Source organism: Sminthopsis crassicaudata, chromosome 1 (genome assembly GCF_048593235.1).
Source record: "Sminthopsis crassicaudata isolate SCR6 chromosome 1, ASM4859323v1, whole genome shotgun sequence".
Lineage (NCBI taxonomy): Eukaryota > Metazoa > Chordata > Mammalia > Dasyuromorphia > Dasyuridae > Sminthopsis > Sminthopsis crassicaudata.
The window spans coordinates 540,665,060-540,679,030 of record NC_133617.1 but is presented as its reverse complement, the minus strand read 5'-3'; positions in this window follow the sequence as shown (position 1 = coordinate 540,679,030).

Genomic DNA, 13,971 nt, shown 5'->3' with positions numbered 1-13,971 from the left:
GAAGAAAGTATATTCCTTTCTATTACCATTCAGTTTTCTCCAAAGGTCTATCTTACCTAGTTTTTCTAATGTTCTATTTACTTTTTTAATTTCTTTCTTATTTGTTTTGTGGTTTGATTTGTCTAAATCTGAGAGTGCAAGGTTGAGTTCTCCCACTATTATAGTTTTACTGTCTATTTCTTCTTGTAATTCTCTTAACTTTTCCTTTAGAAAGTTAGATGCTATACCACTTGGTGCATATATGTTTAGTATTGATATGGCTTCATTATTTATACTACCTTTCAACAGGATATATTTTCCTTCCTTATCTCTTTTAATTAGATCAACTTCTGCTTTTGCTTGATCTGAGATAAGGATAGCTACCTCTGCTTTTTTGGCTTTACCTGAAGCATAATAGATTCTGCTCCAACCTTTTACCTTACTGTGTATGTTTCTCCCTGCTTTAAGTGTGTTTCCTGTAAACAACATATTGTAGGGTTCTGATTTTTGATCCAGTCTGCTATCCATCTCCTTTTGATGGGAGCGTTCATCCCATTCACATTTATAGTTAAAATTACTAATTCTTTTTTTCCTGCCATCATATTATCCCCAGATTATGCTTTTTCCCTTGACCCCCCTGAACTCCTTCCCCGATATTTAATTTATAGACCCCACTTGTGATGTGCAGCCCTCACTTTTTTTAGTATCCCTCACCCCTCCCTCCAAGTCCCTTCCCTTATTCTCCTTTTCCTTTTCCTTTTTCCTCCCCCCCCTTTTAATGAGGTGAGAGAGAATTTTCTGAAAAACAAATATGTCAATTATTTACTCTTTGAGCCTCTTCTGATGAGAGTAAGATTCACACAATGTTTCTCCCCCTCTCTAAATTCCCTCAAATATGGTATATTTTCTATGACTCTTCCTGTGATGTAGTTTCCCTCTTTTTATCACTCCTTCCCCTTTTTCTGATACTACCCCCTTCCCTTTACTACACCCCCCTTTTTTTTATATCAGTAAAATCAAATTATTCATGTGCACTTTCTATATATCCACAACAGAGATACAGTTCTCAAGGGTTCTGTGTACCTTTTTCTGTTTCTCTTCAGTCTTGTGGATGTAGATCAAACTTTTTGTTTAAGTCTGGTTTTTTTCTTAGAAACATATGGAATTCCTCTTTTTCATTGAATGACCATCTTTTTCCATGGAAAAAAATGCTAAACTTAGCTGGGTAGTTTATTCTTGGTTGCAATCCTTGATCTTTTACCTTTTGGAATATCAGGTTCCAGGCCTTTCGATCTTTTAATGTGGAGGCAGCTAGATCTGGAGTGACCCTTATTGTGGCATCTTGGTATTTAACTTTTTTTTTCTAGCTGCTTGCAAGATTTTCTCCTTTGTGTGGTAATTCTGCAGCTTAGCCACAATATTCCGTGGTGTTCTTTTTTTAGGGTGTATTTCAGAAGGAGTTTGATGAATTCTTTTGACGTCTATTTTCCCTTCTGTTTTTATTATCTGTGGACAGTTCTCTTTGATGATTTCCTATAAAATAGAATCTAGGCTCTTTTTTTGGTCATAGTTTTCGGGAAGTCCAATGACCCTCAGATTATCTCTCCTAGATCTATTTTCCAGGTCTATAGATTTTCCCAGTAAATATTTGACATTATTCTCCAGCTTTTCATTTTCTTTTTTGTTTTGTTTGACTGATTCTTGGGTTCTCAATGAATCATTCATTTCTATTTGTTCCATCCTGAATTTTAAGGAGTTATTTTCTTCATTCACAGTTTTTAGTTCTTTTTGTATATGCCCAATTTCATTTTTAAATGAATTATTTTGTTCTATTGAATTTTTTTCCATTTCCCTAATTTTTTTTTAGAGAATCATTTTTTTCCAATTTAGAAATCCTATTTTCTTGAGACTTTTTTATCTTTTCCAATTCAGAAATCCTACTTTCTTGAGATTTTTTTCATCTTTTCCAATTCAGAAATCCTACTTTCCTGTGATTTTTTAACCTTTTCTAATTCACAAATTTTGTTTCCCTGAATCTCCTGTGAATTCTTTATTTTTTCCAACTCCAATTTCAGAACGTTGTTATTCTCTAACATAACTTCTCTTTCCTTTCCCCATTTTTCTTCAAACTCTCTTAATTTTTTAATAGTCTCTTCTAGGAGAGAGTTATGTGATGGGGGGCAGGAATCATTTCCCTTTAGGCTATTATCTGCTGAGTCTCTGCTGTTAACTTCCATCGGGGTTGGATACCCACTCTTTCTCTGTGTAGAAGGAATCAATGGTTCTTTTTTGCTTTTTACTCGTGTTTAAAAAAATCTTTTGGGGTCTGTCCCTGGTGTAGGAAATTATTTATTTATTTCTTTACCAGCTTCCTCCCAGACCAGATGGATGCAGTGGCTCCTGCTCCTGAGCTAAGAGAGAGCTCTGGGAGAGAGTTCCCCACCCCCTCCCTGGAAGTGCCTGGGAGGTGATTAGCAGGGCTGTGCTTTGAGGGCACTGTGTGTCCTAGGGACTTCTCTGAGGTTTAAGACTGAACAGTAAAGGCAACACAAGGCCCAGCCAATGCGTCCCATGGGGCGTGGATGTCAGCAGCTGACATGAAAAGCCCCTGTGCTCAAACTGGAAGTGTCTGCCCTGAAACCGCAGTCCCTATTTCAAAGGTTCGGCTTCTCTGGGACTTCCGGGGCTGAGTTCCACAGCCTCCAGCTGAGCCAGGCACTATGTGTTGCCTTGGGCCGTGTCCCCCTGCTTTTCAATCTCTTAACTACCCCCAGGTGAAAACCCGGACAGCCTAAGTTGGCCACACCCACAGTGCAGAGATCTGTTGAGTCACTTCCAGATTGGGGTGTTTCTAGTATCTGGCTTTATATTTTAAAATGGCTTGATTTCTCTTCTGAACTGCTGTTTTATAAGCAGAGAAGAGCTAACAGCCTGTGCCAGATTCTTCTATCTCAATGGCTTCTCTGATCCCAGAGCCCTCCCCAGCACGATCGGTGCAGTGTGTCACCACCCAACCATCTGTGCTGGCCTCTTTTTTTTTTCCTCCCCTGGGAACTGACCTTTTCTGTTGAAACTCCAGTTTCTCTTCAGCTGGTAAGTCGTGCTTCCAGTCTTTGTGGTTTCTATCAGTCCAGCGTTATTTTTGAGGCTGATTTAACTAATTGGTAATGAGGGAAGAAGGGAGCTCACAAAATCGCGTGTATCTTCTCCACCATCTTGGCTCCACCCCCCTATAATTTTCATTTCTTTCCTAAATTTTCCCTCTACTTTGACTTTATGATCCTTTTTGCGCTCCTCTAAGAATAATTTTTTCCTTGAGGGCAGATTGCTTTGCATCTGTGACCAATTTGCATTTTTCTTTGAGACTTTACATGTAACTGTTTTGATTTAGTTTTCTTCTGAGTTTGTTGTGATCTTCCCTGTCACCTCAATAACTTCCTCTGATGTTTCTTTTGTTGTTGTTTGCTCATTTATTAGCATATTTCTTGACTTTCAACTTAATGTTATTGGTGCACTCTGCTCCTAGAGTGGAGAAGTCACTGTCCCAAGTTTTGGGTTTTTTATGTTGCTGTTTTCAGACCTCTTTCTGGGTATATGCAGGTTTTGGTACTTCCAAGGTGATATGAGCTAAGGAAATGTGTGGTCACTCCTCTCCAGATTTGTGTTCTGGTCTGTGAATGACTGGAATTATAACCAATTATAACCAGATTCCCTATTCCCCGGGGGTTGCAAGCACTACTCTTCTTTCTGGTACTCCAATCATTAGCAGTCTTGTATGGGCAAGGCAGCATCCTATACCAATGCCAGCAAAGGGTCACCTGTAATCTTCTTTTGGCCAATTATCTGAGTTCACTTGCCATTTGTGAGCTGAGAGCTCTGGAAAGCCCTGTTGACACAGATACACTATTGCCCTCAAAACCTCTGCTTGGGCATGGCCTCTGCTCCATTATACTCCACTGAGCTCCACTCTCACCTCAGGGAAACATATATTTACTATTGACATTTTAAGTTGTCGGGCTGGAAAATTGGTTCACTATGACCTGTTTTTGTTTTTGCTACTCCAGAATTTATTTTGAGGTGTTATTTTAAAATTATTTGGAGATGAATGTGAGAGAGTTCAGGTAAGTTCCTGACTTTACTCCACCATCTTTAAATGGGTAGTCTTCTCTAATTATTTTCTGGTCTTGTGCAATTTCTAAGATGATGTAGTTTAATTATGAATATGATTTTTATGGCTAAGCATATGGATTTATTTAAAAGATAGAAAAATGGAAAGAAAATTGTAAAAAGTTGAATTAAATCTATATTGAGACATTATACAATTCATTCTTTTTTGTCATGGTCATTAGACAGTATTTAAAATTTAGTCTGGTTTTAAAAACAATTCTGAATAGATCTTTATTGCATGTTTTCTATATAGCTGCAATCACTAATAGTGGCATATTATCTTATCTAGTAGAATTCCTTCTTTGGTCCATTAATAAATGCTTATCAGTAAACTATCAAAATTATTATTGCCATTGATCATGACTTGAAATCAGTTCATAAAAACAGTGCTGCTTTACTTCGTTGATATATCTTTCTGGTTTCTGAAAACCTGTGATATGAAGGGAAATATGAGAAAGTATTTTTTTTTGGTCTTTATTCAATAACTTATCATTATAGGAGAAAATGAGTTCTTCACTGGAGATCATTAAATAAAGATTGAACCACCAATTACAATTTTTTTCTGCTATATGTTAGATTTTATTGTCTTCCAGGTCTCTTCAACCTATGACTTCTTTTTTATTCTATGATTCACTTTACTACTTATGTTTCCATAGAAATGGAATACTCAAGTAGATGTTCTCTCAGAATTAACATTTTGGAAATGGACTTAAGGGAATATTTATCAAAAGAGGATCTGAGAGTTCATGGGACAGGGCAGTGTGAACCAAGAGGAGTATAACAGTTTCTTGATAACTAAGTAATTGCTCTTCAGTTCTCTCCTTCTGTGAGATTCAGATCAACCACATGTGCTGTTGCTATGACCAATGATGGTGCTGCTCTGCAGGGAGGATACAATCAAAATTGAGAGAATAACAATTCTGAGAGCAAAGTGCTACTCATATATAATTCCTCCATCTCTTTACCTTGGAAAAGAGAGAGTTATTACAATGAACTACATCCTCCCCTGGGCAATACCTCTCCATCCTTCCAATGAAGAATCATGCAATTAAAAGTAAGTGAAGCCTATTTTTCCCTCTGCAATGAGAAGCACAAAATTGTCTGCTCTATCCAATAAACTTTTCATCGCTATCATTTCATTCTTCTTTTTATGTACAAGAAAATCCCTAATGTTTGTTTTGTGATTACTATTACCAGCATAGGGAGAGGTTTGTGGAAGAATTGGATCTGAAGAGAGAAACATCAGCTTGAGATATAGGGAAGACAGAGGAGGTAGTGACTCCCTCCAGAAATTATAAACACATTACAGACACATTGAAATAGCATTCCTAAGCCAGATCATGTTTTATAAGTAGAAGAGAATTTAAAGCAAAGAGACATTAATAACCTAAAATAAATTAAGAACTCTAGGCAAAGGGGAACCAAAGACTAGGGGAAAGAATGAAGTGGGATAATAGATTTGTTACCAGGTATGTTACACATGAATTGCTTTTGGATTATTTGCCAGAGCTATTTTTTCTGATCCCAACCAACTTGTACCTGAGAGTAGCACATTTTTTGAGAGTTTCCTTTTTCTATAAAAATCACATTTCCCTGAATGACCCTTTATATCTGGCTCGCCCCTTGTGGATTCAGCCAAGAGGTGTCTCAACATTGCAGAAAAGGGATCATTACTCTTGTATCTTCCCCATCTATAGTATTACATACCAAATAATTATTATTAAATTAGTATGGTAAAATAATTCAAGAAGGTAATATGGCAGCAATGCAAAGGAGGGAATATGGTAAGAGGTTTTGGGAGTGAGAATGAATGAAGAGGTTCAGCTCCCCTCGATTCCTGGTCAGGGAGACAAATGATAAGGTTTAGTGCAGGGCAGGGAGTTGTTGTGGGAATCCCCTTCTGGTGGCGCAGGTCCTTTGTAAATGAATTTATGAATCCGAAAAGTTAAACTGGCAAAAGAAGTTTATTATTAGAAATGAGAGGTTAGCTTTTACTGGCTGACTTTCTTAGTGGCAGGTTCCAACAAAGAAGTAAAGATTTAGCAGAGGAGTCCTGGGAGAGAGAGAGAGAGAGAGAGAGAGAGAGAGAGAGAGAGAGAGAGAGAGAGAGAGTTTCTAGCACAGAAATCTTCTAGAAGAGAAAGTGAATAAGATCTTGTTATGGAAATAGGAGAGAGAGATAAAGAGGGAGTAACCCTGAAAGAGAATGTCTTTCAGTGGGCAGAGAGTCCCTCACAGGTAGCTATGCCAAAGGAGGTCTCTTGGCCTGGCATGATTCCTGCTTTGCAATACTCTACAAGGAGTTGGGCTGGAGGAAGCTTGTTATATGAGCAGTTCTTGGTGGGTGCTGGGAGCAGTTTAAGTTGAAATCAAAATAGAGAATCTTGGAATTGAATAAGAAGTCTTAGCCTACTTTTCAACTCAATAGAGAATGTAATCAGTAGTGAGTGTTATCAATAGGGGTGGTGCTGGTCTTTCAGGATAAAAAAATGAAGCTACTTATCCTGTTTCTCTCAGGTGGGTATTTTACAGAAGCAAGAATTCAAGTAGACTATTTCCTTGGAGTTTCAGAGAGAGAGTTTTGGGGTTCCCCCCTTCAGTTACAGGGTTCTCACGTCAAAAGACCAGACCCATTATTTCAGTGAAGAGAAAACAAAGCCTATGTACTCCCCATTTATGTTGAAGATGGCAGAAGGAAAGCAAGCCTTGAACCTTATCTCCATATTATTTTTGTTGTTATCATGTTATTATTGTTGTTTTCATGTCAAATAAGAACATTCAAGAATCATTGTCTATTAAATTAGGGATTCCTGGGCTATGAAATACACTGCAGAGCTTATAAATGTATTTTAATGCATTGGAGGGTCACAGTGAAAAAGCTACTAAGAATTTATTTTGCAATATTCAAAGCTCATTTTGTCCTATGAAGTAGTTTTATAACTGCATTGAGTCTCTATAAAATCTTAGGAACTTAAGAAAGCTTCATGAACTCTATAGTATTTACTGGATTATTTTATCCCTTCTTTAAGTGCTCAATAAATATTTCTAGGTGATGATGGATGATGATCACTTTTAAAAGAAAGAAATCAAGGTGAAAAGAGTAAATGATTTCTAACTTTGTGTGATTCATTCATGGATGTCTAGGAAGTAATTTTCATTTGAAATTACTTATTATTTTGTGTTTTCCATAAGTGAGAACTAGATTTGATAACTGGTAAAAAGCAATGTAAACATCAACAAATATATTCCAAAGTACTATACTTATAACCCTTAAAATGGTATCTTACAATGGTATTAATCATTGTAAGCATTTCATCAATTAAATGTCAGTAGGACCTGTCCTTTTTTAGAAAGCAAATAACACATATGGATTTCCTCTTAGCAATTAACTGAACATTCTATATAATCTTCTTGCTTGCAAGACTTTGGACTGAAACCATCAGCATGTTTTTTATTTTTATTTTTTGTTGGTGGTGGTAAAACAAAGCAGATGTGTAACTTAGTTTTCAGTGAAATTCAATTTTTTTAAAGGTACCTTGTGAAAACACCTAGGGGATAAAGCATTTCAGTGTCTTTGGGTCTTTTAAGTTTGAAGGGAAGGTGGAGCTACATGAAAGTGAGGGTATTTAAAAGCCCTTAATGTACCTGAATAAGGAGTGAATGTATTATAAAGGCTTCATTGCTGCCAAGATTATGGAAAAAGGAGTTTGAAACTTACAAGCTTAGGATAGAGAGTTGATTCCGACAGAGATGCGTTTCAGTGAGCTTTCTGGATTTATGGAATGATGAGGCAATTACATGTACCCAGGACTGATGACAGAACTGTGGTTTGCTTAAATGACAGTGGATTAGCACTTAAACCACTCTCCACGTATGTTTAAACAATATTCCATGACCTTCAAAATCTTTCTTTTTTATAAACCTCATCATTTATCTGGGATTAAAAGAGCAATGTTTTGACAACATTGTTGATTTATGTGTAACTCATCATTGGGGTAGCATTAATCTGAGATGATTAGTGCCAGAATTTCTTGAGCCTAGTGCATGTAGCTCACTTGTTTATATTGTCTGTAAAGATGCTTCTTTTACATTTTCTAAAAATGTCTCTGGTTGGGGTTCAGGGCAGTTTGGTGTCTTTAGATGCTCCTTGTAATCAGTTCCATCTAAGCCTTAGGGAAGTCAAGGATTTATGACTTTTCAGCATGTTTCAGTTTAAGTGATAATCCATCAAAGTTCTATAGCATTCTTCTCAGGCCTGAATCCAAAAAGAAGCATTGGTCTCTCAACTTTGGCCCTCAGGGCTCTTCAGATCCTGTAGAGAGACAGGAACTCAGTATCCATATAGCTCTTTTGGAATGTGGAATTACAAGTGCCAGAAATAGAAAAGTGGACCATGTACATTAGTATAAAATCTCAATTGGTAAAAATAAAATTATATTCTAAGCATGCCATATCATCAAACTAATGTTGCTTCTGCATCAGAATCTTTACATTATTTCTCTAAGATTAGAATAAAACTTGCTCCAGACTTATAGCATTCTTTATAATAGAAGGTTACATATGGCACAAAGCAAAGAATACTGCTTAAGAAATCAGAGGACATCTAGAGGAGGAAGTGGAGGGAAGGAGGATAAAAGTTGGAACAGAAGTTTTTGCAAGGGTCAATGTTGAAAAATTACCCATGCATATGTTTTGTCAATAGAAAGCTATTAAAAAAATAAAAAGTCAGAGGACCTGATTTCAGATCAACCTCTCTCTGATACTTATTAGCTGGGTATCTATAAATGAGTCAGTTAGCCATTCTGGAGTTTAGTTTCCTCATCTGTAGAAGGACTATAGTCTCTGAGTTCTTTTCCATTTCTAAATCTATGATCATATATTCTAGAAAAACTTTTTTGTGAAGATTGGAGTATGGAGCTGTTTTCTCATCTGTAGAGTGGTTATATTGTCAGAGTTTAGGGTACTTAAGTTTCCTGATAATTAATTTATATACTCTCTCATAGAATTTCTTTGGAATTTTTATTATCGTGAACATATATTTGCATGTCTGTTTCCCCCCCCAACCTCCTCTGTGTTTCTAGTCAGAATTGATACCTTACTTTAAAGTCCCCAAATTCTCTAAAATAGAGAGACAGAAATGAAATATATATCTGCTTTAAATAAATGCATTTGTATATTGCTTTAAAAATTTTAAAGCAAGCATTTTATAAATATTATCTCATTTTGTGTTTGCAACAGCTCAGATATGAGTGCTGTTATTATCTCAACTTTTTAGATGAAGAGAGTGAGACTAAGGACTTTGCACAGAGTTAACCAGTTAGTAAGTGGTTAAGGCAGAATTTGTACTCAGTTCTTCCTAAATCTAACAGCAATGTTCTATCCATTGTGTCTCTTCCCCAGATAGAGGTAATTTATTTTCATAGTGAGTTGTCAAATTTAGCCCGGGTCTCTTAGAACACAATAAGCAAAATCAGATGTGATTGAAGTTACCTCTACTTATTGTATCTTGATATTCTATGAATTGTAGAACAAATAATTTTAGTTTCTTACTATATGATGCTGCTATATAGTTGGACAAATTAGGTGACTGCATTTTATGGTTGAATTTGGATTTTCCCCACTAAGACAACTCCCTAAGTCAGTTCTTTTTCACCTGAAATAACTAGCTAACAAAACTGAATAGATTCTTTTTGTCATCTCAATAACTATCAGATATTGTTGCACCACTGATTTGGCTAACATAGGTACCAGTTGATGGATAAGTTCAAGACAGACAAAATGATTAGTCCATTTCAGTGTTCCAAAATTTGCATACTCTATGAAATGAGGAATTTGCCTTAGTGTTAATGAGTTTGATGCTCTCAGATGATCCTAAGATAATAAAGCCAATATGGGACCTCTGGAGGAAAATGGGAAGGCCCACTTGGTCATTTCAACTATCTGAATATTGAAACTCAGTATTTTCTTATGATCGCAGGATAATTTGAATGTGTTTGTGTGTGTGTGTGTGTGTGTGTGTGTGTGTGTGTGTGTTTGTGTACGTGCTAGATAGGATTCCTTGTCCTAAAATATCAATAATACTTCCTGTCATTTCACAAGTGTGGGTATAGGTTTCCTATTTAAAATTGTAAACACCCCAGAGAGGAGTCATAAGTTAAACTCTTATTAGCTAACACCCTAGATAAGATTTGTTCAGTTAATTGAAAGCAGTAATGAGACACAGGATAGATTGTTAGGTGGGGAGGGAAATTGTGGGAAGAAGAAAATGCAAAGGAGAGCAAATGGGGATTAACATGGAAAGCAGGATGGTGTCAAAACCTAACTGTATTTATTTTATTATTTTGCTTTATAGGCAAAGTTTCATAGAATGTATAGGCACCTCTGTTGCTTATAAAGTTAGAATATGCCTGTGAAATGATTGGATTGTGGCCAGGTCACATTCTGGTTTTACATTCTGGTTGTAGGGGTAGTAAAGATGGTGATTGTAGGACTGGGAAAAAGGCATGACAAAAACATAAGCACCACCCTATCCCTCCAGTTCTCCTAAATGATCCTCTTTGTGGGTGATCTGTTTGAAATTATATCTAGCATGATGGGAATTGAAAGAAATTTTCTCTAACTCAGAGTAGACAGAATTTGAAGTGATACTATGAAAGAAAAAAAAAAAGCAGCTACAAAGAAAAAAAAAATGCCTAAGAGCTTTTATGGTTATCTTAGGAAAGGACAAGGAAAGGAAATAAACATTTATATAGTGCCTACTATGTGCCAGACATTGTTAAGTGCTTTATAAATATCCTATTTAATCTTCAGGACAACCTGAGAGATTGAATGCCCTTCTACTTCAAACATTCTGTGCATTCTCTCTCCTTAGCAATGTACTTCTTTGTCTTTATTCATACCATTTGCTACATATTATAGTATCCCCAGAAACCTACCAATAAAATCTCCATTTGCTTATAAACACTTTCTGTTGGCAAGGTACAGGATTTTTCTTATCCCTAGTCAAATAATCAGGGAGTATATTACAGATAGCAGAGCAGATTACAGAGTAGGGTTAGCTTTGTAGGATCCAAGGAATGAGTCAAATTGGTGGTTGCAGCAGGAACTTTCAAAATATTAGTGATTGAAGAATAGTCAGAAAGTAGGGTTGAGACAGGAGACAATCTGCTGGACAAGATGGTAGGGATTGTTTGTGCATATAGAGGGGTTTGCCTTGGCAAGGAGAAGGACATCTTTATGTGAAAGAAGTTAAGGAAAAGAGAGAGGCATATAGTATCTGACTAATGTGAGATGAGGAAGGGAAAAGACAGAATTCTCTGCAAAGATCTCTTTTTTTTTTTCAGTGAAATATGACACAAGATTTTCAGCTGAGAGGGTAAAAGAGAAGGGGATCTCTGGAAAGCTTACAAGGAGAAAGGAAAAAAGGAAACAAGCATTTGTTAAGTACCAGCTCATTCTATAGATGAGAAAATGGAGGCACACAACTATTAAGTATCTAGAGTCAGATTTGAATTCATGAAGATGAATCTTGCTGATCCTAGCTAGGCCTGGCATTTTGTATCACCAAGCTGTCCAGACTTATCTGTATAATAAGCCAGAAATCAGAGTTTTATTTCAGGACTTTGTAAATTAATTTATATGGTATCTTATTTGAACCTCCTAACAATCTGGTGAGACAGTTATTACAATTTTTTTTTCCTAATTGGTGAGGAAACTTCCAGGGACTATCAAAATCACTGGTGGCTTCCAACCAGTCTTTCTATTTTAAGTCTCCTGTCAGTTCTATATTTCAATGCGTTATAGAGTCAGCCATATTCTATGTTGGCTTTTTTCTTGAATACTTTTCTACCTGTAAATGTTAACTTAGGAACTAGAGCCTAAAGTATTACATTGTTCTTCCAATGGATTTCCTTGCATTATGTCTGCAAATGCATATCCTGGTTTTCATTAGAACCAATAAAATGATGGCTCTTAACATAAGATTCAGATTTTGATTCATTCCACATGACTCTTGGCTAGTTCAACTGTGAAATCTAGGGCTTTTTAAAATCAGAGCTATTAGACTAGAAGGTAGATGCAGCAGGGATCCAATTTTATGGTATCTATTTTTCCCAGGTCATTCATTTGTTGTCCTGTCTTTTCAAAATGTTTCCTATAGAGTTTCTCTATTGTTTTCAGAATCCTGCTGGCATATTTTTGTCCTATAGGAGGTACATTTTGTACTTTACATAGGTATTTCCAAAAGATCAAATCATGTGTCTAATAAAACCATTTTTATTTTTGTATATTACATTTATAAGCTTAGAGATCATACCTGCCACTACCACCTGCCAACCAACAGCTACCAATGGGGTTAGCAAATGATTCTAGTTAAGATAGTAAGATATTCAGAGGTAGAGAAAAATTGTTGTATATGTCTGGCAGGCCAAAATACCATCCAATACCTTTCTTTGGGCTCAAGGGAAATAGCTCTTGATCTAATATTCAAGAGTCTTAGGAATAACAATAATCCTAGAATTTCAGCCCTGCTTTTTGACCTGTCCCTTACATTCCCCAGCTATCATCCAGGGAAGCAATCCTTGTGACATTGTACCTTGTCAACTACTTTTTCAGATAGTATAAGTCCTACTGCCTCAGTAGCCATAACTACTAAATAGTCCCAAGAAATAAAGTGCTAACTGCAAGTTTTTGATACTGTCACATGATTTAATAAAAGAAATGAACATATAGTTTTACTAACAAAAACAACACTAAAAAGAAAAACAATAGTTAGCACTTAAAGGTTTGCAGAGCACTCTACTTTTCATGTCATTTGATCGTCACAACTCTGTGAGGGAGGTATGATTATTGTCCCCATTTTAAATCTGAGGAAACTGAGGCTAAGGATTGTGACTTGTCCAAGATCACCTAACTAGGCAATCAAAGACAAAATTATAGAGGAAGAAAATGATTCTGAAGTAACCAAAAGTAGAACCTCAGAAAACAGAATGTATAGATTATAAGAACTCTTAAATGGATTAAGAAATGATGGAATAGCAGAATTACATTTGTAAAAATGAAATTAGAATACTTGGCATTAAATAGTTTGAAGCAAAAAAAAAAAAATGCAGATAAACAGAACTTATTGTCTCATGATAATTAAGAATCAAACCAAACCAAATCAGAAAACATGATCAATGGAGCAAATTAGGAAAATGAGACCTAGATGTAATCAAGCATAGTAGCATCAGGTTCCATAAACCTAGGGACACTATTTTATAAGATTACTGACAAATCTGGAAAGCAGTGTAGCAATAAGAGAACTTTGTAAGATTAAGTTGTAAAACTTAGAACTGTAGAAGTTCTGAAGAGAATTTTAACATTTGTATTGTTTGAGAAAATTTCCTGACTTCTTTATAAGAACTTTTTCCCCTGGGAGACACATGTAGGGGTGTACTTGAGTCAGCTCTAACCTTATAGATGATTATTAACCTATCACTAAAAATCAGGACTTGATTATTATATTGTATTGCTGATTTTCAAGACTTAAGAAAATGTTAGTAATGATGGTAAAATTTGAAAATTAGTGTGTATACATTTTCCCCCTCTCAGTCCAACCATTAAATATTTATCAGCACATCCCAATATTGCTTTATAAACTTTGCTTAAGCTTAGCAGCAGTACAGAAGTTTTGGGAAATGCAATTACCTTTAGACTGGAGGTCAGGTGACTCTAGGCTAATAATAATGCTAATGATAATAATTAAAAATAACTAATATTTATATTGTATTTTAAGATTTGCAATGTTATTTATATTTATTATCTCGTTTGAGCTTCATACTACCC